The 27,373-nt window shown below is 40.5% G+C and overlaps 1 pseudogene across 1 annotated transcript in view; it reads right to left on the bottom strand.

Annotated features, from left to right (window-relative positions):
* Positions 1-26,687, bottom strand: part of LOC311180042 (large ribosomal subunit protein eL31-like) — a 56,389-nt pseudogene extending 29,702 nt beyond the window's left edge. Inside the window, exon 1 of the transcript in view lies at positions 26,649-26,687. The product of the transcript in view is annotated as a large ribosomal subunit protein eL31-like (transcript). The remainder of the gene's footprint in view (positions 1-26,648) is intronic.
* Positions 26,688-27,373: the final 686 nt, after the last annotated feature.

Below are 27,373 nucleotides of genomic sequence, written 5' to 3'. Positions count from 1 at the left end.
ATAAAAACTTTCAGCTATAAAATTAATAGGTCTGAGGATCTAATGTAAAACATAGTAACTAGTTGATAACACTGTATTGTACATTTAAAATTGCTGAGAGTAGAAATTAAATGTCCTCACCCAAAAAAAAGAAAGGCAATAATAAATGCTAGGTTTGACATTTTTCACGTTAATTCTAGAGATCAATAATATTGTGGAATAATCAGGATAAATAACTACAGAAAGTTCTGTGTTGGTGTAGACAAGTAGAAGGTATAGAAGTGGGACTCTTAGGTTGTTGTTGTTTTTCTGCAGGAAACTGAAGCATGTAGGAGGACAATTCATTCAAAACAAAGCACAACACCCATGAGCCCCAATAGAGAAGGTTGGAAGCCAAGAGAGGACCTTTGCTTTCCCAGGTCAATAGCAGAGATAAGCAGGTGGGCAGCAGAGGGAGGGGCAGGCAGACAGAGTGGCCATGTCCTTGCTCCTTTCCTTCACAGACCTAGCTGGGAAAATATCATTCTCACTTTTCAAAAGTGGAAAATGAAATGCATCCAAAAATCTGGAAATGAAAGATCCCTTTCCAGTAACAGTCAAGATCAGTTTTTTGGACAATGCCAAAAACATTGGAAAAAAATATAGGACTTGTACATTCATTAAATCAAGCAAAGCAGGCATATAAGGACGTCATCAGGCCTGCCTTCAGCCTGACTTTATCCCTGTATGTCTCACAACTGCAAAGACTCAGACTTGAGGGGTTGCCCGGTCTCCCTCAGGTCTAGCCCTTGATCCCATAAAGAAATTCTTTTTAGATATTTGCATCCAGAACTTCATCACAGTAGCTTAGAGTAGAAACTGACCTGCCAATCAACAGATGTTTGGATAAAGAAGATTCATCCATGTTGTGATATGTAAGTAAATAGATAGGCAGACAGGTAGGTAGGGAGATAGATAGATAGATAGATAGATAGATAGATAGATAGATAGATAGATAGATAGATAGACAGACCATGGAATATTACTCATCTATAAAACAGATAAAATCCTGCCATTTGTCATAATATGGAAGAACCTAGATGGTATCATGCTTAGTGAAATAACTCAGATGGAAGGATGGAATTAGACTTTTAGAGGTTAACTTATTGCATTATACACAGATGTTGACTTGTAAGGATGCACACTTGAAACTTATATAATGTAATAATACAATGTTAAATGTTAATTCAATAGTATATTTTTTAAAAAACTAATCAAAAATGCTCTTCCATTAGCCACAGAAATCTTGCCAAAACTTAGCCCTTTTTCCTAGACTAAACATTGCATGACAATTCTTCAAGACATCCTCTTACACACACACACACACACACACACAAAACATCATCATCATCATCATCATCATCATCATCATCATCATCATCTGGAAAAATACAACCTAAAGAAGGGACTACATAAGCAAAATAATTTTATAAAATCTCTTTTCTCCAACAGGAGGCATCCTCATCTGAAACTACTGGTCATTGGTGGTGGCCCCAGGATCCTCATAGAGCAGTTGGTGCCCTGTCCTCTCTGGCCCTCCCAAGATGGGCTTTAGCTTTGTTCAAACAGATTTCTTAAGGGTCTTCTATGTAACGAGGTCTGGGAGACAAGGGCTTGCAGAGGAATCCAGGGGGTCTCTCTGCCAAGCCAGTGGGAAAGCCTGCGAGTTCAGCTCCATGCAGGTTAATAGAGGAAAGAGTATGCCCACAGCTGCTGACCTGTACTTTTAAGCACATGACAAACAGCTGCTCAACACTCTTCATACTGTCTGATGCCCAGGGCATGGGTCACCACATTGCACCTTGTGGCAGATACAGTAAGCACCCTCCCTCTTAGGTCTTGTCAATCCATTGTTCAACGTCCCGCTGCCAGCATGATGTCTTTGTCTGGTGTTAAAGTCACCTTTACCCCACCCACAAGGGAGAAGAAATCAATATCTGGGAGAGCAACTCGCAAACAATGATGAATGAGAATTGGCAGGTAAATGCCCCGCTTCTCACCCTCAAAATGAATGGGTCTGGGCAGGTCTACCCTGGACCCGGAGCTCTCAAATAAGAACTCTGAGTGCCCGCAAAGCTAATTCATGGTATAACACATAATCAGCTGCCTTTCCACCCGATTCACCTCACTCTTCCACCACTGTTTCCTTTCACCTCCCAAATAAACCACATACCCTGGAACCCTTTGCTCAGTGTCTGCTTCTGGGAGACCTAGCCCAATAAAAGCCTTGCTTTTTCTCTCCACTTGGACCCTGAGTCCACTTATCTGTGTGCCCTCCCATTATGAGCCTGGCTCCTGCACCATCAGTCTTCTAGGGGTAAAACTTGCTATGAGTTGAACTCACCTGGTATCTGCCTCACTTGCCTGACTTGGAGCTTCCATGTTGAGTCATTTCTGAGCATGCTACATGTCCTGGATCTGCCCTGGAGGCCAGGCACCCTCAGGATGAGCTTAGGACCCTACATATCCAGGACTAAGCCTTTGAACCAATCCAGTCCCTCAAAACCCCTGCCTGACTTCCTCATCCTCAGCCAGCAGTCAACTTAGTGTTCATTTCACCATCTTAGAGGCCATTTCCGCTCCATTCAGTCTGGTCCCAGGCACAGTGCCGGACTATGAGCACAGCAACAAAGAAGCTATTTCTGATCTAGTGGAGGACTCATAAGTGCATTGAGCAATTACAACCCACTGTGACTGGTTCTATGATGGGGGAGTCCAGTGTTGCGGGAGCACAGGAGGGCACCAAGAATGACGTTAAAACTGTGACTAAGAATTCACCAAGGGAAGAGTGTGAGCAAGTCACATGTGTCTTGCTCAGGGAGCAGCCTCTATAAAGGCAGAGGCTTTATAGTGAACCCCATGTTTTAGAACTGGGAATTAATACAGGAGCCTAACAATATTTAATGACACATTCTCCTCTCACTGAAATTTGACTTTAAATTTTTGAACTTGTGGGTGGTCAGCTCACCAATGGGTTTTGTTGAGTCATGGAATCCTACCTCTGGGCTCCTCCCTCTGCATCATTGCGCCTCTGCAGGGGATAACACCATTATCCACAGAACAATTTAGAAGACATTGGCCAAGGTGCAAACAGCCTAATTTAGCCTTCTGTGTGGGCTGTAGCAAATCTGAGTTCCAGAGGATCGTAGGAATTCATTGCTAAGCTGTTTGTTCCAGGTAAAGGGCAGAATGTTTGAGTCAGTAAATCACAAACCATCAGTCAGAAAGCTGCACCTGATTACCAGGTTGGCCAGCTACTGGCCCCAGGCCCTGTGCAGTCATTGCTTTAGAAGAAAGGCATGTGTAGAAAGTTCTGGAAAATAAGGTAAGGAGTCCCAGATAGTCTACCAGCTCCAGCAATCCAGCTCATCTCTTCAGGGGGTTGCCTCACCAGTCAAGACATAAGTATCTTCCCTCAGATGTGACGCCTGTGGAAGTCTGAGGTGGGGTGGAGTCCCAGATAGTCTACCAGCTCTAGCAATCCAGCTCATCTCTTCAGGGGGATTGCCTCACCAGTCATGACATAAGTACCTTCCCTCAGATGTGATGCCTGTGGGAGGCTGGGGTGGACCAACCTCCTTTGGTACACTGGGTCTTGAGAGCAGGGAATTGCTCTTCTTTATTATCATGTCTTCTCTGAGTTTCTGTCAAGCCAACAGGGTTGAACCAGGAGTGGAGAGTGTTTGCTGGAAGGAAATACGAGAGGGGTGGTCATACTCAGGGGAGGTGGACAGCAAGATTCAGTGAGGATGGCAGGAGAGGAAGACTGCACCCTTGGGCCAATCCACACATGGTGGGATTGACAGATCTGAGAAGGCACTGAGATTCAGAAGGTTTCCTATGCAAATCTAACATTTTGAAAAGGGAAAGTTAATCTACCCACCCAACCAACCCCCCCCCACACACACACACATTCTTTTTGCTTCTCCCTGCCTCCCATATACACACTTACAAGATGGTTGACCCCACACCAGTGAGGAAACTTACACAGTCCCACAAGGCAGCTCCTCCCAGAGTGTGCCTTCCAACTCACTGGAGAGGGAGATTATAGAGCTGCCTTATCCAGAAATGATAAAGAATGGCTTGATATATCAACTGACACAGTGAATCTGAATGCTGTCCTACTAGATGGACAGGAAATAGCCATGCCAAGTTCAGCCTAGGTTGAGGGTTTTTGAAAAAATGCTTTAACCTGAGTCCTTTAATATTGTCATATGCACTACTAATCCTGCTTCCTCTTGTTGTTTCAGGGAACAATGTGGGGTGGGTTATTTCCCCATGTCAGTCTGACCTGTTCCCCATTTCCATGCCATCTTTAGGAATATAAAGTCAAGCCCTTTGACACTCCCTAACACCTGAGTTTTGCAAGACTGCGCATTTCTATGGCTCTCCCCTCTCCTGCTCCTCCCTACAGTGAACAGCATTTTAACTTCAAGATTGCTGAGAGCCCTGCACATTGGTTACATGACATTCCTTGCAAGAAGGTCACAGGAGGACAAAACACGGGACCCTCGTGTTTACGCAACTGCAGATAGCAGTGGAGACAGCAGCATCACTACTGAGCATCCACTCACCGAGGAAAAGGTTACGACAACAGCTGTGGGGGCACAGAAGCATGAGGTGCCTTGGGAATAGAAAATGGAGCCAGTCTCGGGCGCAATACTTCTAAGTACCAAGGGTGATAACAACCTTGTAGAAATTGGGACTGTGTTTCTCTCAGGCTTGACTTAACCAAATCTGTGCCAACCATGTTACTTCCTGCACTACCAATGTACACACTACCAGTGTATGTGTACACTGATGCATGTATTGATGTAGCTATTAATTAGCAGACGATTGTTCAGGACTGGAAGGGCCTACAGTAGAGATCTGCAAACTGTAGCAATAAGCCAACTAATCACTGATTTTTACACAACCTATAATCTAAAAATTTATTTTTTTACTTTTTTTAAATGGTTACATTTTAATTGGTTATATAAAACCCTACCTAATGGTCTCAATGTTGCTTCTTGACTGGCAAAACCAGAAATATTTGTTCTCCAGTCCTTTAAGAAAATATTTGCCAACTCCTTCTAGAGTACTGACTTTCAGTGAAGCCAAAGTAACAAGAAGGGGAAAATATGAATATCAGAATCTTTGGGTGGCAGGTGGGACGCACTGTGTAGTTGGAAAAGTCTATTCTAATACCATGATCAAGGAATTCCAGCTGTGTAGCCTAGAAAGCCCTCTGCACCTAAAAGGAAGATCAAGATCACACGGTTTCTAATAATAAGAAAGAAAGAGAGAGAGGAAGAGAGAGAGAGAGAGAAAGAAAGAGAGAGAGAGAGAAAGAAAGAAGGAGGGAAGGAAGGAAGGAAGGAAGGAAGGAAGGAAGGAAGGAAGGAAGGAAGGAAGGAAGGAAGGAAGGAAGGAAGGAAGGAAGGAAGGAAGGAAGGAAGGAAGGAAGGAAGGAAGGAAGGAAGGAAGGAAGGAAGGAAGGAAGGAAGAAAGAAAGAAAGAAAGAAAGAAAGAAAGAAAGAAAGAAAGAAAGAAAGAAAGAAAGAGAGAAAGAAAGAGGGCAGGAATTGAAAACTAACTTTGTGGATATAAGTATGATGGAAATCTGCACAACAGTGAAAAAAATTACCTAGACCTAGATACATATCATTATGAGATCTCAAAAATATAACATTGATTGAAAAAAAGCAAATTGAAGAATGAACTGTATATTCTCAAGCTAATTGTATAAATTTACAAATAAAAGTTTAAAATAATAGTTTTTGGTTGTATTGAATCAGTATGAAAAAATGTCAAAAAATGGACTGAAAGAATGAATGTCACATTTTCATACTATTGCCTCTGGGAAGACAGGGAGGGAAGGCAAAGATAGAGATTAGAAATGAGACAGGGATGACAGCCAAGGGAGCTTCAAATGTATTATTAATATTTTATTTTTATAAACACAAAGAAGTAAAAAAAGATAAAATACCAATATAAACTCTGAGTCGTTGGAAGTCAGATACCTGTTTTATTTCATTCTTATCTTCCAAATCAACAGATCACATTCTAAACTTATCATTGTTCTCATTTGCTCCTTTCTGCTATAATTAATTTATTTTGAAATTCTAAGCAACCAAATAATACTGAAAGGCTTTTAGGAGCACAGATATTTAAAATCAAAAGGAGCACAGATATTTAACATCTCTCACACACATTAATCTGAAGCTGTGGGTTTCAATTTTTAATCAACTTTATTGAAATATATTTACCTACAACACATTTCACCCATTTTAATATACAGTTCAAAGAGTTTTGCCAAATACACACACCCATGTACACATACCCATGTAACAATCACCACCATCAAGTCACAGAATACTTCTATCACCACAGAGCTCTCACCTCCTTCCTCCAACTCTTGGCCTCCAAGCAACCACTGATATGATTTCTGAATGGATTAAATTTTTTTTCCCACAAAATGTTCCCCTCAAGCAGACAGTTGAGGGGAAGCCCAAGAAATAAGTTCTGTGAAGTCTGAGCCATCCTGGATGAAATGGTGGAGGATAACAGTGGTAAACCATTTGAAAACCACAGAAGCTCAGTAGTGGTTTCCTTTTTCCCAAATTCGAGCTCTGCTTTTACCATAGACTATTTCTTGAAACATCACATGAGAGCAATTGCCCCCCCCACTTTTTTTTTTACCTCTTATATATGTGCATATAGATTTCAAAGTTCCAGAAATGATTGGCCCACCAGGGTCTGAGGATCATTCATTCTAAGTTCAGTCTAACCTCTAATTTTACAGACAAGAAAACTGGACTCTGAGTCAAGGAGACTAACTTAAACACACAACTGGAGGGTATAAATCATCCCTGAGGGGTCATCATGTCCACACTGTCATGGAGTTCCCATAACATATGTGACCTGTCCTTCTACCACATTGCCCGTAGATGCCTATAGGTGTGTCTGCTATCCCTACTCCCACCCCAGGAAAGTGGTGCTGGGCAGGATCTGGGGTGTGGTATCACAGACAGTTGGGTGTCAAATTACAACAGGGCCTCACTATCCAAGGACTATGGGGCTTAAAGTTGAGGAGAAATCCAGGAGGTGACTTTTCCACAAATCAAAATGGTGGCCAAGGAATTGCCTATCTGAAGGAGAATTGGTCAAAAAGGATGAGTCATGGTCCAAGGTGAATGAACAGGGCCTAGCTCAGATGCCCACATATTTTAAACATTCAAGCAATAAATATCCCACTCCATAAACGATTCAGCAAGTCAAAGAGAACACTTTTCCCTACTCTAACAATGAGGAGAAGCAAGGAAATCTTCAAAACATAATTTTTAATCCCATCAGAGAATTGAGATCACAAGGCAACCAAATAACTGAATTTCAGATAATGAAAAACTCCTCTGAGATGAAATGTGACTCACAAACTATTTGACTTTTGTCAGAATACAATGGCCTGACAGAGGAGACTACCAAAAAGTAGATAAGAAGAATCAGCTGTATTTCAATGAATTCTAAAAAATCAAGTGTTGGCCAGCATATCAGTTTAGAATCACTGGGAGGCACAAACCTACAGAGAGCTCATGTCACTTATAAATTCTTTGCCATGGGCCTTCACCAGGAACACATGGGGAAGACTGATGTAAGAGATGAAACCAGAAAGATTGCTCACAGTGGTGCAGGTGGTCATCTGCGGCCACTGCAGTACAGGCACGACATACTACCATCCTGTATTTAAGACTCTCCTTTAGATGAAGCAACAGCCTTAAGTTGCTGGAATAAAGGTTGGAAATACTCTTGAGCCCAGAATCCTGCACAAGCAGAGTTTTGTTATGCTGAGTGAGAGGAAACTCTCTGCTAAGAAGGACCCAACAAAGATAAAAAGCAGCTTGGTTTCCTCAAGGGTGCAAGGGAGATGCTGATAAATCTGCATCCCTGAGACGTAGGTAAATAGTCCTTGCCTAAGCCTAGGTCTAGACCAAAAAAATGTAAGTCGTTCCCACCATCATTTCCCACCACGAGCATCAAGGAACAAACAACAAAGTCTATTGCTGAGGGAAGGTCAAGAGGTTGGAGAAATTGATCACAACAAAACTACTACTGAAAGCTGAATATAAAAAATGATCTCCAATTCCCACATGAAACACAAGATGACAGCAGTCCCCTGATAGAGGAATTTGAAGCCTGGGGAAACAAAATTAAAACCCAGTTCCTAAGAAGACTGGCTCAATCATCCATGCTAATGACCTGGCAGAAGAGCCAACCCTTTCTGTATCTGAAGAAAAAAAGAAGTTAAAAAAAATGCAAAACCTGTGGGACAGTTTCAACCAGTCTAAAATGCATGTAAGTAAAGTCCTAAGAGGAGAAAATAGAGAATGGAACAAAAGAAATCTTTGAAGATATAATGTTCAAGAATTATATAACATTAGTGACAGACCACAGCAAAAGGCCTGTTGTACTGAGATCAGCATAAATGGAAAACACACACACATACATAGACACTCAAAAACATCATAGTCAAAACTCTGAAATCCAAAGATAAGAACTTAATGGCAGCCAGGAAAAAAGAAATATTACATAAAGAAGAATAAAAATAAAAATCATAGCATACATCCTCTCAGAAATTAGGCAAGCAGGACGATAGTGAGGAAATGTCTTTAAAGTACTAAAGGAAAATAACTGTCAAACCAGAGAAGGAAAATGAAGTCTTATTCAGACACAGAATCAGAGAAAATTCGTTACTAGTAGACTTTCCTTACAAGAATTAAAGGAAGTTCTTCATGCTGAAAGACTATGCTATAAGTGAAAAATTAGATCTACTTAAATGAAGAGGGAAAAATGGTAAAACTGAAAGCGAAATATAAAGCACACTTAAAAAATAACTTTCGGGCCTCCCTCGTGGTGCAAGGGGTTAAAACACAACCTATGAAGCTAACTGCAGCCACTGCAGCACGAGTTTGATCCCCGGCCAGGGAGCTACCCACATGGCGCAGCAGACATCTCCTATCTCACCTGCTGCTCCCCTCAGTAGTGTATTTCAGTAAATCTGCCTGCTCTGTTCCCCACTCTGTCTCTGGTGCATCCTCTCAACCCCCACAACTCTGGCCTGTAACCCCATTCTTGTATGCATAAATAAATAAATCTTAAAAAAAAACTTTAAAGATCATTGGTTATGTCATCCAAAATCATGATAATATATCATGTGGTTTATAGATTATGTACTTATAAATATATGACAAGAGTAACACAGAGGATGAAAGGTAGTATCTGGAAATATACTGTTTCAACACTCTCCAAATATACTGTGCTTGTAGGAGCATAATATTTTTTTAAAGCAGGCAATGGTAAAGATGTATATTATAAGAACTAGAACAACCATTATTTTAAAATAGCTATATATAAAAATAAATCAATATTAGAGACAAAATAGAATCATAAAAATGCTCAAGAAATCCATAAGAAAGCAGGGAAAGGGGAAAAAAGAATGAGGAACAAATGGACAGGTTGAAAATAATTAGCAAGATGATGGATTTAAACTGGCAAAATCAATAATTAGATTTAAACACCACCAACTTATATTGCCATGCTTTCAATTAAAAAATACTTTAAATATAGCTAGCTAGTTAGATAAACAGACTTATGCATGTACATGTATATACGTATTTAAAATAAAATGATGGGAGAAGAGGCATCATACAAACACTAATCAAAAAAAAGCTAGAATGTGATATTAACATCAGACAAAGAGGACTTTTTAACAAGGAATGTCATCAGTATAATATTGCTCAAGGACCATTACATAATGATGAAGGGACGAATTCACAGAGAAAACATAACAGTACTCAATGTGCATGTGCCTAGCAATATAATTTCAAAATATATCAAAAATAGTTCATAAAATGAAAGAAAAAGATGACAAACCCACAATTACAGTTGGAGGCATTAATACTCTTGATAACCAATAGAATAAGTAGGTAGAAAAGGTAAAAATGAATTAAGGATACAGACATCTATACAACATATGAACCAACTTAAAGAAGGAGTTTGATGCCCAGTCAGAGAGCCATCCATGGTGCAGCAGACCTCTCTTGTCTCACCCACTGCTCCCCTCAGCAGTGTATTTCAGTAGATCCACCTGTTCTGCTCTCCACTCTGTCTCTAGTGAATCCTCTCACCATGCCCCTCCATACACACACATCGCTGGCCTACACCCCAGTTCTTGTATGCATAAATAAATAAATAAATAAATAAATAAATAAATAAATAAATCCCTTTTAAAAAAGGGGCTGTGGGTGACTTTTTATACAATGTTTTCAGTCTCACATGAGGAAATACCTTACCACCTTGGTAAAACTAGATCCAAGAGTAGACAACAGTGGTGGATCTTCTAACTAATAACAAGATATTACAGAATTAGACAAGTCCACCATGTAACTGTTCTTTTTTAAAGAATAAGTCCCAAGGGCCCATACATACTCTTTAGGGATGAAGATATCATCATAAGTATCTGCACCGCCCCCCAGCTTGATGGACAGTTCTTTGTAAGTGTGGACTCACCTCTGGCAGCCTTCACTTCAAGCACTGTGTTTCCATCCTCTTCCCCCAGGGCCTTTAACAAACACTGCAGGACACATCTAAACTTAGTACAAGACCAACTAGGATGGCAGGATAGTCAGCAACCAAAGGGGGAACAAGAGGCTACATGCCCTAGTTTCTTATCCTTCAGGGAACATTCTCAATGGTCCTTAGAAATGTTAGCAAAATTGAGATTGCTGTCCACAATAACGCACTCTCATCTTTTTTTTTTAATTTTATTTTTATATTCCCCATACAATTGCAACCCCCTTATTTTGACCCCAATCCCTCCTTTCCCCGCCTTTGTTGATTTTGATTTTTTCTTTCTTATAGTTATTCTTTTTCTGGTCCCTTATTTAGGTTTTCTAGATTCCTGCTATGAGTGAGACCATCCGGTATTTTTCTTTTTCTTCCTGACTTATTTCACTGAGCATGATCCCTTCCAGCTCCATTCATGTTGCTGCAAACTGCATGTGTTTCTCTTTTTTGATTGCTGAGTAATATTCCTTGGTGTATACCACGTCTTCTTGATCCAGTCATCTATTTTTGGGCATTTGGGTTGTTTCCAAAGCTTAGCTATTGTAAATAGAATGCACCCTCATCTTGATTCTGTCTCCTCCCCTATATCATCCTCTCTACTCCTCCAACCTGCCTTCCGAGATCACCCCCAGAAAACTAGGGGCACCCAAGCCCTAATCTCAGGCTCTGCTGGTGGGAAGTAACTCAAACCAAGTCTGATATTGAAGATTCAGGACCTCAGTATTGTTTGGTTTTATTAGTCGAGAAAGATCCAGTCTTGCTGCCTGGTCCCCATGAGGGAATAACCACAGGCACTAGGACCATTCAACTCTGTCATTCTTTTTTCTTTTTTTAGAAGTATAGACATTTTATTGTTTAATACCAGGAAAAATCTTTTGTTTTAATCTGTTGATCTCCTTTTCTTAAATTGAGGTAACATTGGTTTACAACACTGTACATGATTTAGACGTGTAGGATCTCATCCACCACTAAGGCACCCACCTTAATGTACTATGCCTCCTCCTCACTTTTCCCTCCCCTCTCCCCCGATCCTGGTATCCCCAATTCTATAGTCAAATTTCTAGGTTTGTACTGGTTTGGTCTTATCTGTCCCTTTGTTTTGATTCTCTATATTCCACATGTAATTGACACCACCTAGTACTTTTCTTTCTGCTGACTAACTTTGCTTAGCATAATTTCCTCCAGTTCCATCTATTTAACCTGGTCATTCTTAAAAGATAGGCTTACCACTAATTCCTGAGGCAGGGAAGTAGCAGAATCAGTACTGCCCTCACAGGGACCAATTAGTACTTTAGTATTTTTTCCACTAACATTAACACCTTGAGGAGCCAAGAATATGAGGCTGAGCAGCCTACTGACCTCAAGTTATCAAGTTCCCAAGCCTCCATCACATACACACACAGAAATGCACACACCGATTGCAGAGTCTAAAAAGGGAAATCTGGCCTCCCCGGTGGCGCAGCAGTTGAGCGCTGGGTTGTGAAGCTGCCCTCAGCCTCTACAGCACTGGTTCGATCCCCGGCCTCCGGCAAGGGTCCCACATGGCGCGCAGACCTCTCCTGCCGCGCCCGCTGCTCCCCTCAGCAGTGTACTTCGTTGGTCTACCTGTTCTGCTCCCTGCTCTGGCTCTGGTGAATTCTCTCAACCTCCCACATCATGACAGGTTTTGGACCAGGATTATCGTCCTCAATCTATCTTCCCATGCTTCTAAGAGTTAGTATCAGGCCATGTGTCACAGATACTAATGATACCAATGATTATAGACAAGAAGCATGGCAAGGCCTTGGAGCAGTTTCCCAAGCAGTATGGTCAGCCAAGACCTCCTCTCCTCCCTGTCTGCTCTGACCTCTAGGGTGAGTCACCTCTCCTTGCCCCAGCCTGGCCACCAGCTCAGCAAGGGAAAAGACAGCCCTCTCCCTTTAAGGAGCCAAACATCTTCATGACACTGAATTTGGAGTCATTTGGAGACTCATGAAAGGATCCTCAAGGAAAGAGTCAATAGGACAGATTGGAGCTGTTCAATTCTTCCAATCAGGACTACATTGATCCTCCTCACATAAGGCAAATAAGGCACCGAGGAGAAAAGGAAAGAAGAACGCAATAAAGAAAACATAGATTCTGCCCTCAATGAGAATTTCAGTCCACTGGGGCAAATGACGACCAACAGCACAGGAAGATCTTGGGCTTTTTCAAATCGGGTTTTCGGTTACTATCTACTAATCCAGGGTTAGAAGTGTGACAAGTGCTGCAGGTTGTACTTACGGATCCAGTTTCCAGTTAGAAATTTGACTTAATGGTGTCAAAAATTGAGAAACAGAATCAAAACCACCAGACCAATAAATGATATTTAGTAAGATCTTATTATGCATATAAGAAGAGTTCATGAGCTGGGAGCTTTCAAATTTAAAACTAATATGAAGCTCAAGGGCATGAGTTGTAAGGTGGCTTATAAGGTAAAAATAAGAGAAGCAATGTAACGATACAGCTAGAATATGGGATTGTGAGTCAAGAGAGCTACCTTGACCCTTTACCCAGCTTACCTCTTACTCTCTGGGCTTTCCCATTTGTCCTGGAGCAAAGCAGCATCTTTAACACAGATTCTGCTAAGCATAACTCCTTTCCTGGCAGAGTTACTCTGAGAACCACAGGAATACAGTTTGCATGAATTAATTTACACAAGCTCATCCCATTGCCTAAAAAGGCAGACTTCTAGATGGTGCCACTTCAAATTTACTAATTGCATCTGTTTTGAGCATCTACTATATGCCAGGAAATGAGTTACATATAGATTTAAGGGAAACAAGCATTTTAAAAAAAGAGTTCCCAAAAGCATTCAGCCTAGGCAAGGTCTCAGAGGCAATCGGCTTCAATGCCATGAAATGAGTACTCTGACAGTGTTATCTAGGAAATGTCATGGATACATCAATGATGCTCTTCTGCGAAGCAAAGCAAGGCTTCAGAGAGTGGTCACATCTGACATGGTTTTGAAGAATAAGTAGAAATTGTCAAAAACAAGTATGGGGTAAGCACCTAGGCAGAGGGAAAGAGAAGATAAAGATATTAATGAGTCAAAGTCCAAAACTTATTTCAGGCTTTCAAGTATTCTGGAGGAGAAACAAATCAAAATCATCATGGTGGGAATGAGAAGCTGAGCTTGGGCAAGTCAAGATTTGCATGTTAGGGTAAACAGTTGGAACTTTATCATGTCAGGGAAAATCAGGCATTATGTACCAGTAATAAGATGGAATATGTTTCACAATGTAGACTTTGGCAATGCAAAGAATAAATTAGAATGGTGTATAAGTCAATTTCTACTAAGTAACAAACACTCCAAAATTGTGAAACATAACCAGTATTTCTTTTGAATTTTGACTAGTATTGCTGACCTAGGTTGGAATCAGGTAGACTTGGCTCCAGACTGAGTGGGGTCCAAGTCTGCACCTCATCTCTCTCATCCTCTTTGGACCAGAAGCTATCCCTGCATTTTCTTCCCATGGTGATGGCAGACAAGAAGCCAAAACCTACTGTACAAACATATTTCAAACCTCTGTTCACATCACATGTATAAAAAATCCAATAGTCAAAGCAAGTCTCATGATAAACCACTACATCAAAGGTCATTCACCATGAGGTCATGGCAAGAGGATGAATGAATGACTCTATTACAGAGGGGTGAAGAATTGATACCAATGATGCAATCAGCCACAGCCAGGAGAAGCAGAAAGAAACAAAATCTATGGGAAGACATTAGCAAGGTTAGGACAGAAGGCACATCAGAACAGTATTAGTAGCAGGAGAAAAGACAACAAGAAGGAGGATCTACGGATAAGAGAACTGGCAGGGACACCACAGTGGCTTCCAGCTAAGCAGCCAGGTTGCGGGTGATCAGAAGAGTGAGGTCAGGGATCCAAGCAAAGTCCAGGTCAATGAGGTAAGGTAAGGAAGTTTAGTAGTCAGCTCAAATTTAATTGGGGGCTCAAGGGAAAGAGCTGGGATAGATACAGCAATATGGGAGTTACATCTAGATTTGTCTTATACAATATGGTAATCATTAACCACATGTAATTATTTAAATTTATTAAAATTGAACTAAATTTAAAATATAGTTCCCCAATTGCATTAATTACATTTCCAGCACTCAATAGCAACATGTTGCAAGTGGCTGATGACAACATGGAAAATAAGGATATTTATGTCATCAGAGAAAGTTCTGTTGGCCATGACTGTAGAGTGACTGAAGCCACAAGTAGTTAAGATGGAAGAGTAAGAGATTGGCTAACCTAGGGGAAGACTGGTAAGATTTGAATCAAGCTGAGTTTTGTTGGTAGAAATATTTACAGAATGGAGCCCAGATATGAACCCACACTTACATGGATGGTTCATTTATGACAAGGAAGCTAAGAACATACAATAGAGAAAGGAGTCTATTCAACAAAAGATGTTGGGAAAATTGGCCACCCACATGCAACAGAAAGAAACTAGATCACTATCTCACTCCATACATAAAGATTAATTCAAAATGGGTAAAAGACTTGGATATAAAACTTAACACAAAATAATTAGAAAACAAAGTCAAAGCACTTTAAGACATTGACTTCAGGGAAATCTTTGGGGATTCCACTCTAATGGCAAGGAAAACAAAAAAATAAATTAACAAATGGGGGCTATCTCAAATTACAAGTCTTCTGCCTAGTGAAAGAAACTATCATTAAACAAAGACACTGCTGAGTGGGAGAAGACATTTGCATACATCATACATCCAACAAGGAGCTAATATCCAAGATCTACAAAGAACTCATCCAACTCAACAAAAAGAAAACAAACGACTCAATCAAATATTGGACAGAAGAACTAAATAGACACTTCCCCAAAGAAAATAAACATATGACTCACAGGCACATAAATATATGCTCATCATCACCTATCATCAGAGAAATTCAAATCAAAATCACAATGAGACACCAACTCACACCTGCAAAAATGGCCCATATTAAAATATCAGTGTTGGAAAGGGTGTGGAGAGACAGGACCCCTCACACACTTTTGGGGTTATGTGGACTTGTCCAGTATCTGTGGAAAACAATATGGATGTTTTTCAAAACATTAAAAATAGGTCTACCATTGGATTTTTGGAAAAGTCATGATATATTTTTTCTATGTTTTTAAAGCAAAAATGTATCATGACTTTTCTGACAACCCAATATATTATGCAGCAATTCCACTCCTACATATCGACCCCAAAATACAAAAACATTAACTTGAAGAGATATATATATATACATTCATATGTACACTGCAACACTATTTACAATAGCCCAGCTATGGAAACAGCCTAAGTGCCTGATGACAGATGTATGGATTAAGATGTGGAATATATCCACTATGGACTACTACTCAGGTATAGGAAAAAAGAAAAAAGAAAAAATCCTGCCATTTAAAACAACATCGATGGAGTTGGAGGGAATTATTCTAAGAAAAAAAGTCAGCAGGAGAAAGACAATTACCAGATGATTTTACTCAAACGTGGAGTATAAAAAGCAAAGGGACAGACAAAAACAGACCAAAGCAAACGCTTGAAATCTGACAGCAGAGCTGAGGCTACCATAAGGGACATTGGAAGGGAGAAAAGCAAAAGGGGGAGGGGTCAGTAGACTATGGTAACGATTATTGGTACTCTGGTTGTGGGTGCAGTGCGAAAATGTACATTTGCAGAGGTGTAAAACTGTACCACTGATTTATACAGTGCTATAAATCATCATTGCCTCAATAAACATATATATTTTTTAAATTACTCTCTGAGAAAGCCAAGTTTATTTTAGCTTTGACCAATAAAATAAATTCAAAAAAAAAATCTACAAAAGTTTGTCAGGATTCTAGGGTACCAACAAACTCTCCCTTGGCAGAAAAGTATAAGCTAAAGAGCTTTCCTGATTCGGATTCTCCTTCAAGCATCCAGGAAAAGAGAGATCTAGTCACTAAAGATTATGCTAAGTTGACATCCGATAGCAAACAGGTAATAATTGGACTGTCTGGTACTGCATAATCACTGTTACCATTGGATGAGTAACTGGTTTGTGCTGAGACTTGTGTGACAGAGAAAGATGAATCAGGGGTTCTGCCCTCAAAAAGCTTACAGTTTGACTAAAAAGATGAGATATGAACCACAAAATAAGTACTACCAAAATTAGTGAATTATGAAATCTTAGATAAGTCCAGTCTCTTCACCCTTAGCTCCATGGATAAATCCCCAAAACTCACTAAATCCAAGTTTTCTCACCTGTATAAAATGAGAATGCTGGTCTCCATGTATTAGGAAAACAAGATGGTGGTTTGGCAAATGGACTTCAGGGGAAGATGGTTAAGATTCAATTTCTGATCTCCCCATTTACTAGTTTTATAATCTTCAACAATTTTCTTAAGTTCCCTCTAACCATTTCATCCATCTGTAAAATGAAGGTTGTATAGGGCATGAGAGAAATAATGCACATTAAAAACCCTGTCCATGTGAGTACTCAATACATACTGCCATCACTGGTGAACTCTGCCCTTTTTGTTTACAAGATAGATTTCTGTGTAGGGGGGATGCTACCAGGTATCTGGTGATAGGCCTTCTTGACCTCAAGAATATGCAGGTGCCTTTCTACATTGGCCAGGTACAATAATGTGTTTCCTGAAGAAAACCAAAAGGAATCAAGTGAGGATTACATTCTTAGGAAGCACAGTGCCTTCTCATGCTCTCTTCCTATACAGCTGGTCCCTCTCAGACCCAACCTATCTGCACTACCTAAGACTTGTATTTTTTCTCTCTCACTGCCCTTGCTCCATCCCAGAGTTCCTGGCAAATTCACAATTCATAGTTAAGTAAAGGGTGGCAGTAGCCTAGCCTTTAGATCCTGATCTCTGGAGAGCTACCCCTAACTTATTGTGACCCCACTGAGAAGACTTATGACACCCCCCAGTTTTTTTAAAGAGTTATTTATTTATACAAGAACTGGGGTACAGGCCAGATGTGCAGGAGGGTGAGATGATTCACCAGAGACAGAGTGGGGAACAGAACAGGCAGACTGACTGAAATCACTGCTGAGTGGAGCAGCAGGCCAGAGGGGTGAGGTCTGCCGCATCATGTGGGTATCTCCCCGGCCAGGTGGGATCAAACCAGCACTGCAGAGCCTGTGGACAGCTTCACAGCACTGCACTCAACCGCCTGCGCCATCAAGGAGCCCCCACACCCCAATTTTGAGTCTACATGCAAGAACCAAAATAATCCACACTCCCACCATTGCCTCAGATTTCTCTGCCTTCTCCATGCTGTCATCCAGGTCACAGGAAAAATACTGTGAAAATATTGATAGCATATCTCCTGGGGATGCTCAAAAAAAACAGGACATGCCTGGTGTTTTTGTGTCCACTAGTTAAAATACCTGGGGATGGTAGAAGACCATCAAATCCAGAATTAGCACTTGCTGAAAAAACAAACAAACAAACAAACAAAGATCTTAAAACTTTCTCTCTCAATTCCTTAAATACTTAAAGTATAGCCCTCCACCCCAAGTTTCATCCCTACATCATCCCATCTCTATAGATGTGTACAACTATACCTGCTTCCCTATCACATTAGGATTTTACACAACCAACAACTATTGCTGAAACAACACAACACCAGAGTTTATACCCTTACTACCTAAAATATGATCCACGGACCTGCATAACCTAGAGCTAGTTAAAAATTCAGCATCTCAGGCCTCACTTGATATCTTCTGAATAAGAATTTGCATTTTAACAAGGTTCCTGGGTAACTCGTGCATTGATTTGATTATAGGCATTGACTCCAGACTGCTGGGATTCAAAGCCTGGCTCTCTACTTGGTAGGGGTGGGAAAGTTATTGGCTTCTCTGTGCTTCAGTTTTTTCATCTGCAAAATGGAGATAATGACAGTATGTATCTTCTGCATAGATTTTTTTTATAAGAATTCAATTTGTTCACTCATGCAAACCACGAACAAAATTTTTAACAAACCACTTTAGCTTAGTAAATTTAGTGGCTGTTGCTTTTATAATTATTTTTATTGACTTCCCCAAACTTTTAAAAAATACAAGAAGATCATAACTCTTATTCTTTCATAATATTCCCTTCCTTAATCTAGAGAGATAAAAAGTCAGACTGTACCAATTCTGGCAGCAAGGATAGCAATAGAAGCAGTCAGAAAACTAGTTCTGGGATGAAAAAGCCATCTTTCCAATCAATCATTAAGTATTTATTAAGCACTCTTTCAGAACTGGTGGTTGTCAGCTGAGAGGTAGAATTCTAAGATGGACCCCAAGTTTCCTACTCCATGGTATAAACTCTTTATAATCCTTCCTCCTTTAATATCAATATAGTAGAATAATCCCTGTCTTGATTAGATTAGATAAGACTCTCATAGTGGAGTGAAGAAGGTCAGAGGGACATTTTCCTGTACTTTGACAAGATAAGAAACATGGATTTTGGCCCATATATTAGTTTTCCATTGCTATAAAATAGATTTCCACAAGCATAATGGTTAGTAGTGTTTCTGCTGAAATAACATTCAAAAACCTGTGGACTTCCCATGTATGTAATGGAGATTCATTTCCATTAGACAAGAGACTCTTCTACAGATGTTTCCTGGATAATTTCATCTCTGTGGTTTTTGAAGGGATTCATGAGTCACAAACCTAATCTCCTCAGAGAGCCCTGTGCATGACCAAACACTGTCTTCCCTCTCACCCGCTATCCATACTTGTCCAGCTACACCTTGACTTTTCTCCAGAGTGCAGTTTCCTGATAGTGAATCTTCTCATATCAGTGTCTTTGCAATCTGGATAGACTAAGAAATTCCCAAATTATCAAGTCCTTGTTTCCTTCAATTTATCTCTTTTTTTCTCATATTTACTGTAAGCAGCAAGAAGGACTAGCCTGCACTTTCAAATACTTTGCTTGGAAAGATGTTCAGCTAAATGTCTTAAGTTTAACATTTATAAGTTCTGCTTTCTGCACAGCTGTAAGACAAAACTCAACCAAGTTTTCTACCATTGTATAACAAGTATCTCCTTTCCTCCAGCTTCCAATAACATGTTTTTCATTTCTTTCTGATTCATCAACAGAACATCTTTAACATGCTTATTTCTATCAATCTTCTGCTTATAACAATGTCAGTATTCTCTAAGATGATCTCAAGTTCCTCACTTCCTCCTGAGTCCTCATAGGCAAAGACTTTAACATCCATATTTCCACCAAATGTCTGTTCAAGACAAGCTTGACTTCCATCAAGGTGCTCAAATTCTTTCAGGCACTACCCATTACCCATCCCCAAAGCCACTTGCACATTTTTTGGTATTTGTTACATCAGCACTCCATTTCCAAGTACCAAAAATCTACATTAATTTCCCATTGTTAATATAATAGTTACTACAAACTTAGAGACTTAAAACAATACATAGTTACTTTCTTATGGTTCTGGTGGTCAGAAGTCTAAAATCAACATCAGCATAAAATCAATACCTACATTCCTTCTGGAGACTTCAGAATAGTATCCTTCTCTTGCTTTTGTCAGCTTCTAGTGGCTGCCTGCATTCTTTGAATTATAGCCCCTTCACATCGTTCCAATCCCTTGCTTCCATTATATCGCCAACTACTAATTCCCTTGTGATTAGATCAACTCAGGATAATCTCACCATCTCAAGATCTTTGACTTAATCGAACCTACAAGTTTCTTTTACCATGTAAAGTAAAATAGTCATAGGTTCCAAGCACTAACATGTGGACATCCGTGGTGGGTCACTATTCAAGCTGATCATAATTCTCGTTAGTGGTGAATACATGATACTTCACATTTGCCAAAATTCATTGATCTTTATAGCTCAAGAAATAAATTTTAATGGGTGCAAATTTAAAAAAATTATTTAGACTGTTAAAAGATACCAGGATGGAGTACAGAATGTGCTTTTAAAAAAATCTAACTGTATTCCAAATGTAATAGTTCATTGAAGCAGGGATAGGAAAAAGTGCATAATAAATAAAGGGCTTTAGAATTAAGGGCCTCCTAAAAAAAAAAAAAAAAAAAAAAAAAAGGCTGATCCTAACACTGGGGCAGGAATATATACAATGAATCTGGAGCATCTTGCACCAAAAAAAAAAAAAAACATTAATAATAATAATATTAAAGTGTTTTTCAGAAAACCTCCAATCATGAGATTATGTCAAAAGGACATAGAAACCAGCTGAAAGAGCTTCCAAATACCCAAACCAGAACAATTCGAGGAACAAAAACTAGTATTGAATTATTGCCAAAAGTAAAAGATAAATATCCATGAGTTCATACTGATATAAATGATTAATAAATTAAGACAAGGGGAGAAGAGACATCTCTCTGCAGAAGAATTTCAAGCAACTTATGCAATTTACTCTGCCCTCAAGGAGATGGGGAGATGGGACATAACTGCACACCTGAGCAAGTGCTACACATAGTGACTCCCTTGCAAAAGGGGGGGGGGAAGTAACTTTACCATGGAGAGACATGACAAACACTGAAGTGGGACAAACTAAAGGAACCAGGGTTGACCCAGTTGGTGGGTCCTCACCTGCACTTACAACTGCAGGACAGAATTCAAAGCAGACCTATGGGGAGAAACAATAACAGAATTTGATCACATAGGTAATGAGAAAAGAGACAGTTGAGAGAAAGAGAAATTTATGGCCAGCACATATGATGCCATCTGTACTTCAAAGATAGCATTTATTGAGTAGAGACCAGGATCCAAGTTGAAGCCACATGTAGCAATTGGGCAGTTTCTCCATGAATACCTCTCCTTGCCAATGATTTCACTGCCAGCCATTTAACTGTTGAAGCCCTAGCAGTTTTAACTGCCAAATTGCCAGCCCTGACCTTATTTCCCATCAGCCCTGAAGGAGGTTGGGGGTGGAGTCTGGAAAGCTCCACCTTCTATCAATAAGTTAGCTATAGGGTTGCTCCTCGGGGTGCCTCGTACAACACTGCTTCAGCCAGATAATCGAGGTTTAATTTATATCAACAATGATAGGCAAATTTGATGGTATGCACCTTTGATACGATGTGAGAAAAATGGTACTGTGGGCTTCCAAGAATACACTACCCCAGGCTAATTATGAGCAGGTAAAATCAAACAAATCCCAAGAAGGGATTGCCTTCTCAGTACTCCTTAAAACTGTCAAGGTCATTTAAAACAAGGAAAGTCTGAGAAACTACCGCATCCTGGAGAAGCTTAAGAAGACATGATGACTGAATGTAATGTGAGATCCTGGAACAGAAAAAGGACATTAGTGAAAGCTAAGGAAGGAAATTTGAATAAAGCATGGACTTTAGTTAATAATAGACATTCATTCATTATTATAACAAATGTTCCATAATAATAGTAAATATTAATAATAGGGGAAACTGGGCTTGGAGTTTGGAACTTGTAGTACTGTCACAGTCTTTCTGGAAATTTAAAATCGTTATAAAGTTTATTTTTTAAAATAATAAGGAGCCATGTTTAGATTGGGTAAAATTCCATGATAATCTTGGGGCTTGGGAAAAAGAGTAGTTGGATTGGAAGAGAAAATGGCTGGAGTCCAGGAAATCATCCAGAAGCCACTGTGGTCAGGTAGGCATGAAATGGTGATGGCTTTGACTGGAGTTCATTCAAACATTCCAGAGGTTATGAACCCCTGGATCTTACGCCCAGCAACCACCCAGCATCATTATGAAATCCATAGGATCACCGCTCACTTCCAAAACAAGGTTCATTGTTTAGATTAATTAAAAAAGGCTATAAACTTGGGCTAAAAGCAAGTATCAGGATGAACAGAGAGTTAATAGACAAGTTCTAATTATCCAAAGGTCTATGGCTTTATATGTGGTCTCACCAGATATTCCCAAAAGAATACTAAGAGTTGAATAGCTAAAAGCATAGGACTGAGAGCCTGAGATTTTATCCAACTCTAAAGCCCTCTTTACTGTGATCATAGCAGGTATCATTATTGTTAAATAATAGTTTTCATGCCTTTCATAAAACATTCCCTAGGCTACTTCTCAAAAAGATGGGAGAAAAAAATGGCAAAGCAAGTTTTGGTCAAATTCATTTGGCCTTAGTGTTCAGTTCCACAGAAATCCAGGTCAATCAGAACACAATTTTTGAAAGTCTGCCTTTTGAACATAAGCATAGGCCAATTCAGAGAGAGAGGAAAAAAATACGAGGCGTGATGGTGGCGCCTTGCATTTACAGAATGGAGCAGCCAGACACTTGGCTAAGATAGGGTATTTTGAAGTAAACATATGAAATTGAGCAGTTTCCTGGTTTCTGTCAGCCGAAGATTAGGAGGCAGAAGTTAAATGCAGGCATTTTTTCCCCTCCACAAGTGAAATCTGGTGTTCAGAAAGTTCTTTGAAAAGCTTTCACTGGATGGCTATGATTTACGGACAGTGATCCATAAAAGAGATCTTTTGGGCATATACATTGGACATAAAGGACTAATAATCTGCAGCTCAAGCAATCTGTGATTTCCTCTCTCCCCCACCAAAAAAATAAATAAATAAAGCAAATCTCATGTAAAGGAAAGGAGATTAGCAATGGAATAAACATGCTTCCATTGCAGGGGACAGGAATGGTGAGTTAGTGGCTCTTTTTTAGTTGTTGTGTTTTATTTTGTTGGTTGTTTGATTTGGGCCTTGTCTTGCTCAATTTTTAGACATTCCTCTTGTTTCTCTTAACAAAAGGTAAGCCCCTTGAAGGGTGGCCCCATGGAGCATATGGATCATGACTCCAGTCTAAGCAAAGGATCTTAACCACAAGAGACCCCATAAACTTATGTCCTAATCATCAAAAAGTTTCAATTCAACAGTTTACAGGACACAAAGATTTTGCCAACAGGCTCTGCTGCTGGGCAGGTGGAGCACCTGCCCCGTGGGTCTAGGTGACCAAAGGAAAGTCTTTAGACCATGGACTAAGGAAGAGTAAGGAGATCAAGGCAGCCCTGTCCCTTCCTCCCACTGAGGGGAAGCACACTTTGCCCCAGTCTCTTGGTTTCATCCATTTCAATATACATTTACTTTGTTTATAAATCTCGGAGCCAAGTACCACAGAAATACAGAGGAAGGGGCCAAGGAGCTATTTCAGTTTGCTGTGGCACAGACAATAGTAATATTTGAGCTTTCTCATTTAAAAAAAAAAAAAAGAGAAAGAAAAATTACCTGCATCTGTATATAGTTACAAAATAAATATATGCTTCCCCCCCCAAACAAAAGGAGTAAACAACAGCAAAATGAGGACATTGTTGGTTCATCTCTCTTCTGTGTTGGTTCAAAAAAACAGTTCTGAAACTTCCCACTTGTATTTCCAGTGTCTAACCTGTCAGGAGAAACTTACGTATATGCTGTAATGTTACTCTCAGAGACTTATCTGCTGCTGAAGATAAGGACATCATCACAGTACTCTAGAAAAAAGCCCTTCTGTTTGCCAAAACAGGGACAGGAAGAAAGCACCATTTATGTTTTAATGTAAATGCCTGCATCCCATGCTCCCTCTCACAAATAGGAGAAAGGCAGCTCTCACACATTATAGCAAGGTAGCTGAACCTCTAGACGATTCCATGATAACACCTCCTTTAAGAATCAGGTTCTTTTCAGGGCACAAACCAGTTCTTGGAGATCTTGCAATGTGTTACAGCTATGACGGTTTGCCCAAGCTCTCCCCACCAGTGTCCACTCATGGCTGCCCAAGCTGTGTTTAGGAGAGGGTAGCCCAGTTGTGGGACCTAGTGACTTAGTTCTCACTGAAAGTATTTTATACTCTGGGGGAATCCGGGCCAGCTCCAGCCAAATTTCATCCTTCAGCTTCTCCTTGGTTAATCCAGGAGGCTCCTTACCATCTTGATGACTCCTCTGTATTCCTTGATTTATATGAACCAGGATCAGTAATAAAAAGTTTTGGGATAATAAATAGTGCACAAGAGTGGGTGGGCTACATATAGCGCACTCTGCCCAGGTGGATAGAAAAACAGACATAACTTCTGGAGATTTCTGCTTCCACTTACTGCACAAGCTAACCTAGACAAAACCTCCCAAATAAAAAACATCTTCTAAAAGCTCCAATTTTCTAGCAAAGAAATATTGGAGGGTGACCCCTACTTGCTATTATGGTCACCCTGGGTGCCGTTAAGAGGTGTTATTGATGTAAAACACTCAACAGAGGACCTAACTCTCCACAGAGAAAGTCAGGGAATGAAGGAATTCCTACACTTGTCAGCATCACTGGGCAAAGAGTCACAGCACTACTGCCTTGCAGCACAAAGGAGTAATTGATGGTCATAATGGGAAACATGAGTCATGGAGGGATGTCAAACCACGTAGACGCTTCACTTAATAGTTGCACTTGCTTTAGAAAGACTTCTCTCCAAAATGCTCAAAGATGTTCATAACATAAAAGGTGCCTTGATGTTTAAAAGTGAAATGTGGTATGGGGGGGCTACAGTCATCTAAGGACAGTGACTAGCAGAGGACAGTTCACTGCGGGTTTTCACCCATGGGCACAATTGCAAGACCGCTCAGGTTTTGGGGAACAACAATGGAATTTATTTACAAAAAAAAAAAAGGAAACAAAGACTTTCTAAGGCTACAAGTGGCCAGCTATCTTACTCTAGATGGTGCCCACAGTGTCCAGAAATCCCAAACAAAAGACCATTCAACCAAGATGTCACTGTCCCTTCAACAAGGGCCTGGAGTTTGTGGCACACCAGCAAGCAGCAGGCCAGGACCCAACTCATGGTGGCAACTGGAGATGCTCACGATGGGGTCGCTGAGCTGACACTGCAGCAGCCTGCAGGAACAGTCTGAAGCTCAGGATGGACAGCACCAGATGCTGGGTCAGACAGCAACAGAGGAAGCGGCACCAGGAGGCAGTGCCAGATGATCTCCAGCTCTCAGACATGACCTAGACAGAGTGCCCATCACCCATCAACAGTTCTGGGCCACAACGGCCAGTAGTGCCAGTCAACACCAGTCGCTAGGAGGCAGTGTCCAAAAATCCCAGCATTACAGTTCTTCGTGAGTTGTTGGCCCTCACCAACCACATAAACTCTTTGAGATACCAGACCCGGGGCCTTTGCAGTTCCTTTCAGGTGGTGTCAGAGGAAGGCTGAAGGCAGGTACACCAGGCCCCTCCTTTGTGAAGCTCTTTAGCTTCTTCTATGAAGCCTTTCAGCTTCTCTTCTTTCTTTGGAGGTTGTCCTTCTTTCTTCTTCCGAGATCAGGAACAGAGTCTATCTGTGAAAGAGTCTCCCAGAGTCATTCAGGAGCACAGAGAGAGCCCCAAACTGGAGTCTGCAGTGCCTTATATGCTCTTCCAGGGTCCCCCATCTATAAGTCTGATTGAACCGGTTTCCAATCCTATGGCTGATTGGACCATAGCACGAATCAGCTCACAATTCACACATGATCAGTCCATTCTATGTATGATTCAGCCTCCAAATCCACGGGCCTCTGTATTGCCAGCAGCCAGAGTTAGCCACAGTGTTAGTGCAGGCCCCACGGGGCACCATGCTCCTCCCTGCAGCCCTGATGGGGATGCACGGCAGGGGAACCACTGCTGTCTGCCATCACTGCTGGCCTCTGCCTGAAGCCTGAGCTCCAGTAAGGCCATTGGCAGTGGGTTGTAAAATGCCCACCACCAACTGCCACTTGCACTGCCCAAAAGCAGTTTCTGGGGACAGGCAATAGTCTTACCCTGCACAAGTTACAGAACCATGGTTTCAAAAGCAAATATGAAAAATGTACTTACATGGAATACCATAATCTCAGAGCATACTGCATAAATGAGTTGTTGCTGTGGTTATGGTTTCTTTGAAATTGGTAAATACAAATCATATGTTGAACAATGACAAGCAAATCTAGGATACATCAATCCTGTTCCCACTTCAAGATCTCTGCAGTAGTTGTTCCCTCTGCCTGGATGCTTTCACACAGATAGTTCCATGGATGGATTTTTGTCATCACTCACCATTTTTGATACCTGCGCAAAGAGCCACTTCCTCACCATCGCGGCCTAAAACAGTCCTTCCACCCATCAACCCATAATTCACAATTTTCTCCTGCTGACTGTTGTGTATGGTCATTCCAGTAATTGTCTTCTTTACCTGGATTTTACTTTGAATTTTTACTATCATCCTCCTAGAACATAAATTCCTTGAGATCAAGATTGTTATCTGTCTTGGCAAATGTTCTAAATCATCAACATCCAGAACACTTGGAACATCATAAATGTTTACTAAGTATTTGTTATATAAATCAGACCATTCTCTAGAAGACATATCATTTGAGCAGTTGAATTGGCTACCATCTTATTTCAAAAGGCTAAACTGAGCTTTAATTTAATCTATTGTTTATTTGAAGATCTGTTAACAGTTTATCAAACCGGGCCAAATTTGAAAGGAAAAAAAACATTAATGATTCAAAGGTAAAACCTTCCTCACACCCCTCATGCCCTTTAGATACACTTCTCTCTTCCTGCCCCAATCTGAATTTGCTTAAATATTTAGGTATATTTAAGCAAACCAGACTACCATGTTAATCGATGCTACATGCATTTTTTGTCCTCAGCATCTGCTTAAGCAGCAGTACTCAGATTTAGCATCATCACAATCACCTGGAGGCCTTGTTGAAACAGAAGCCAAATGGGGCACTGTAGCAATACATAGCAGCTCCTGACAGCTGATGGTTACATTT

Source organism: Talpa europaea, assembly GCF_964194135.1.
Source record: "Talpa europaea genome assembly, chromosome: 11".
Classification (NCBI taxonomy): Eukaryota; Metazoa; Chordata; class Mammalia; order Eulipotyphla; family Talpidae; genus Talpa; species Talpa europaea.
The sequence above is the reverse complement of the archived record's forward strand: the minus strand, read 5'-3'. Positions and strand labels throughout refer to the sequence as shown.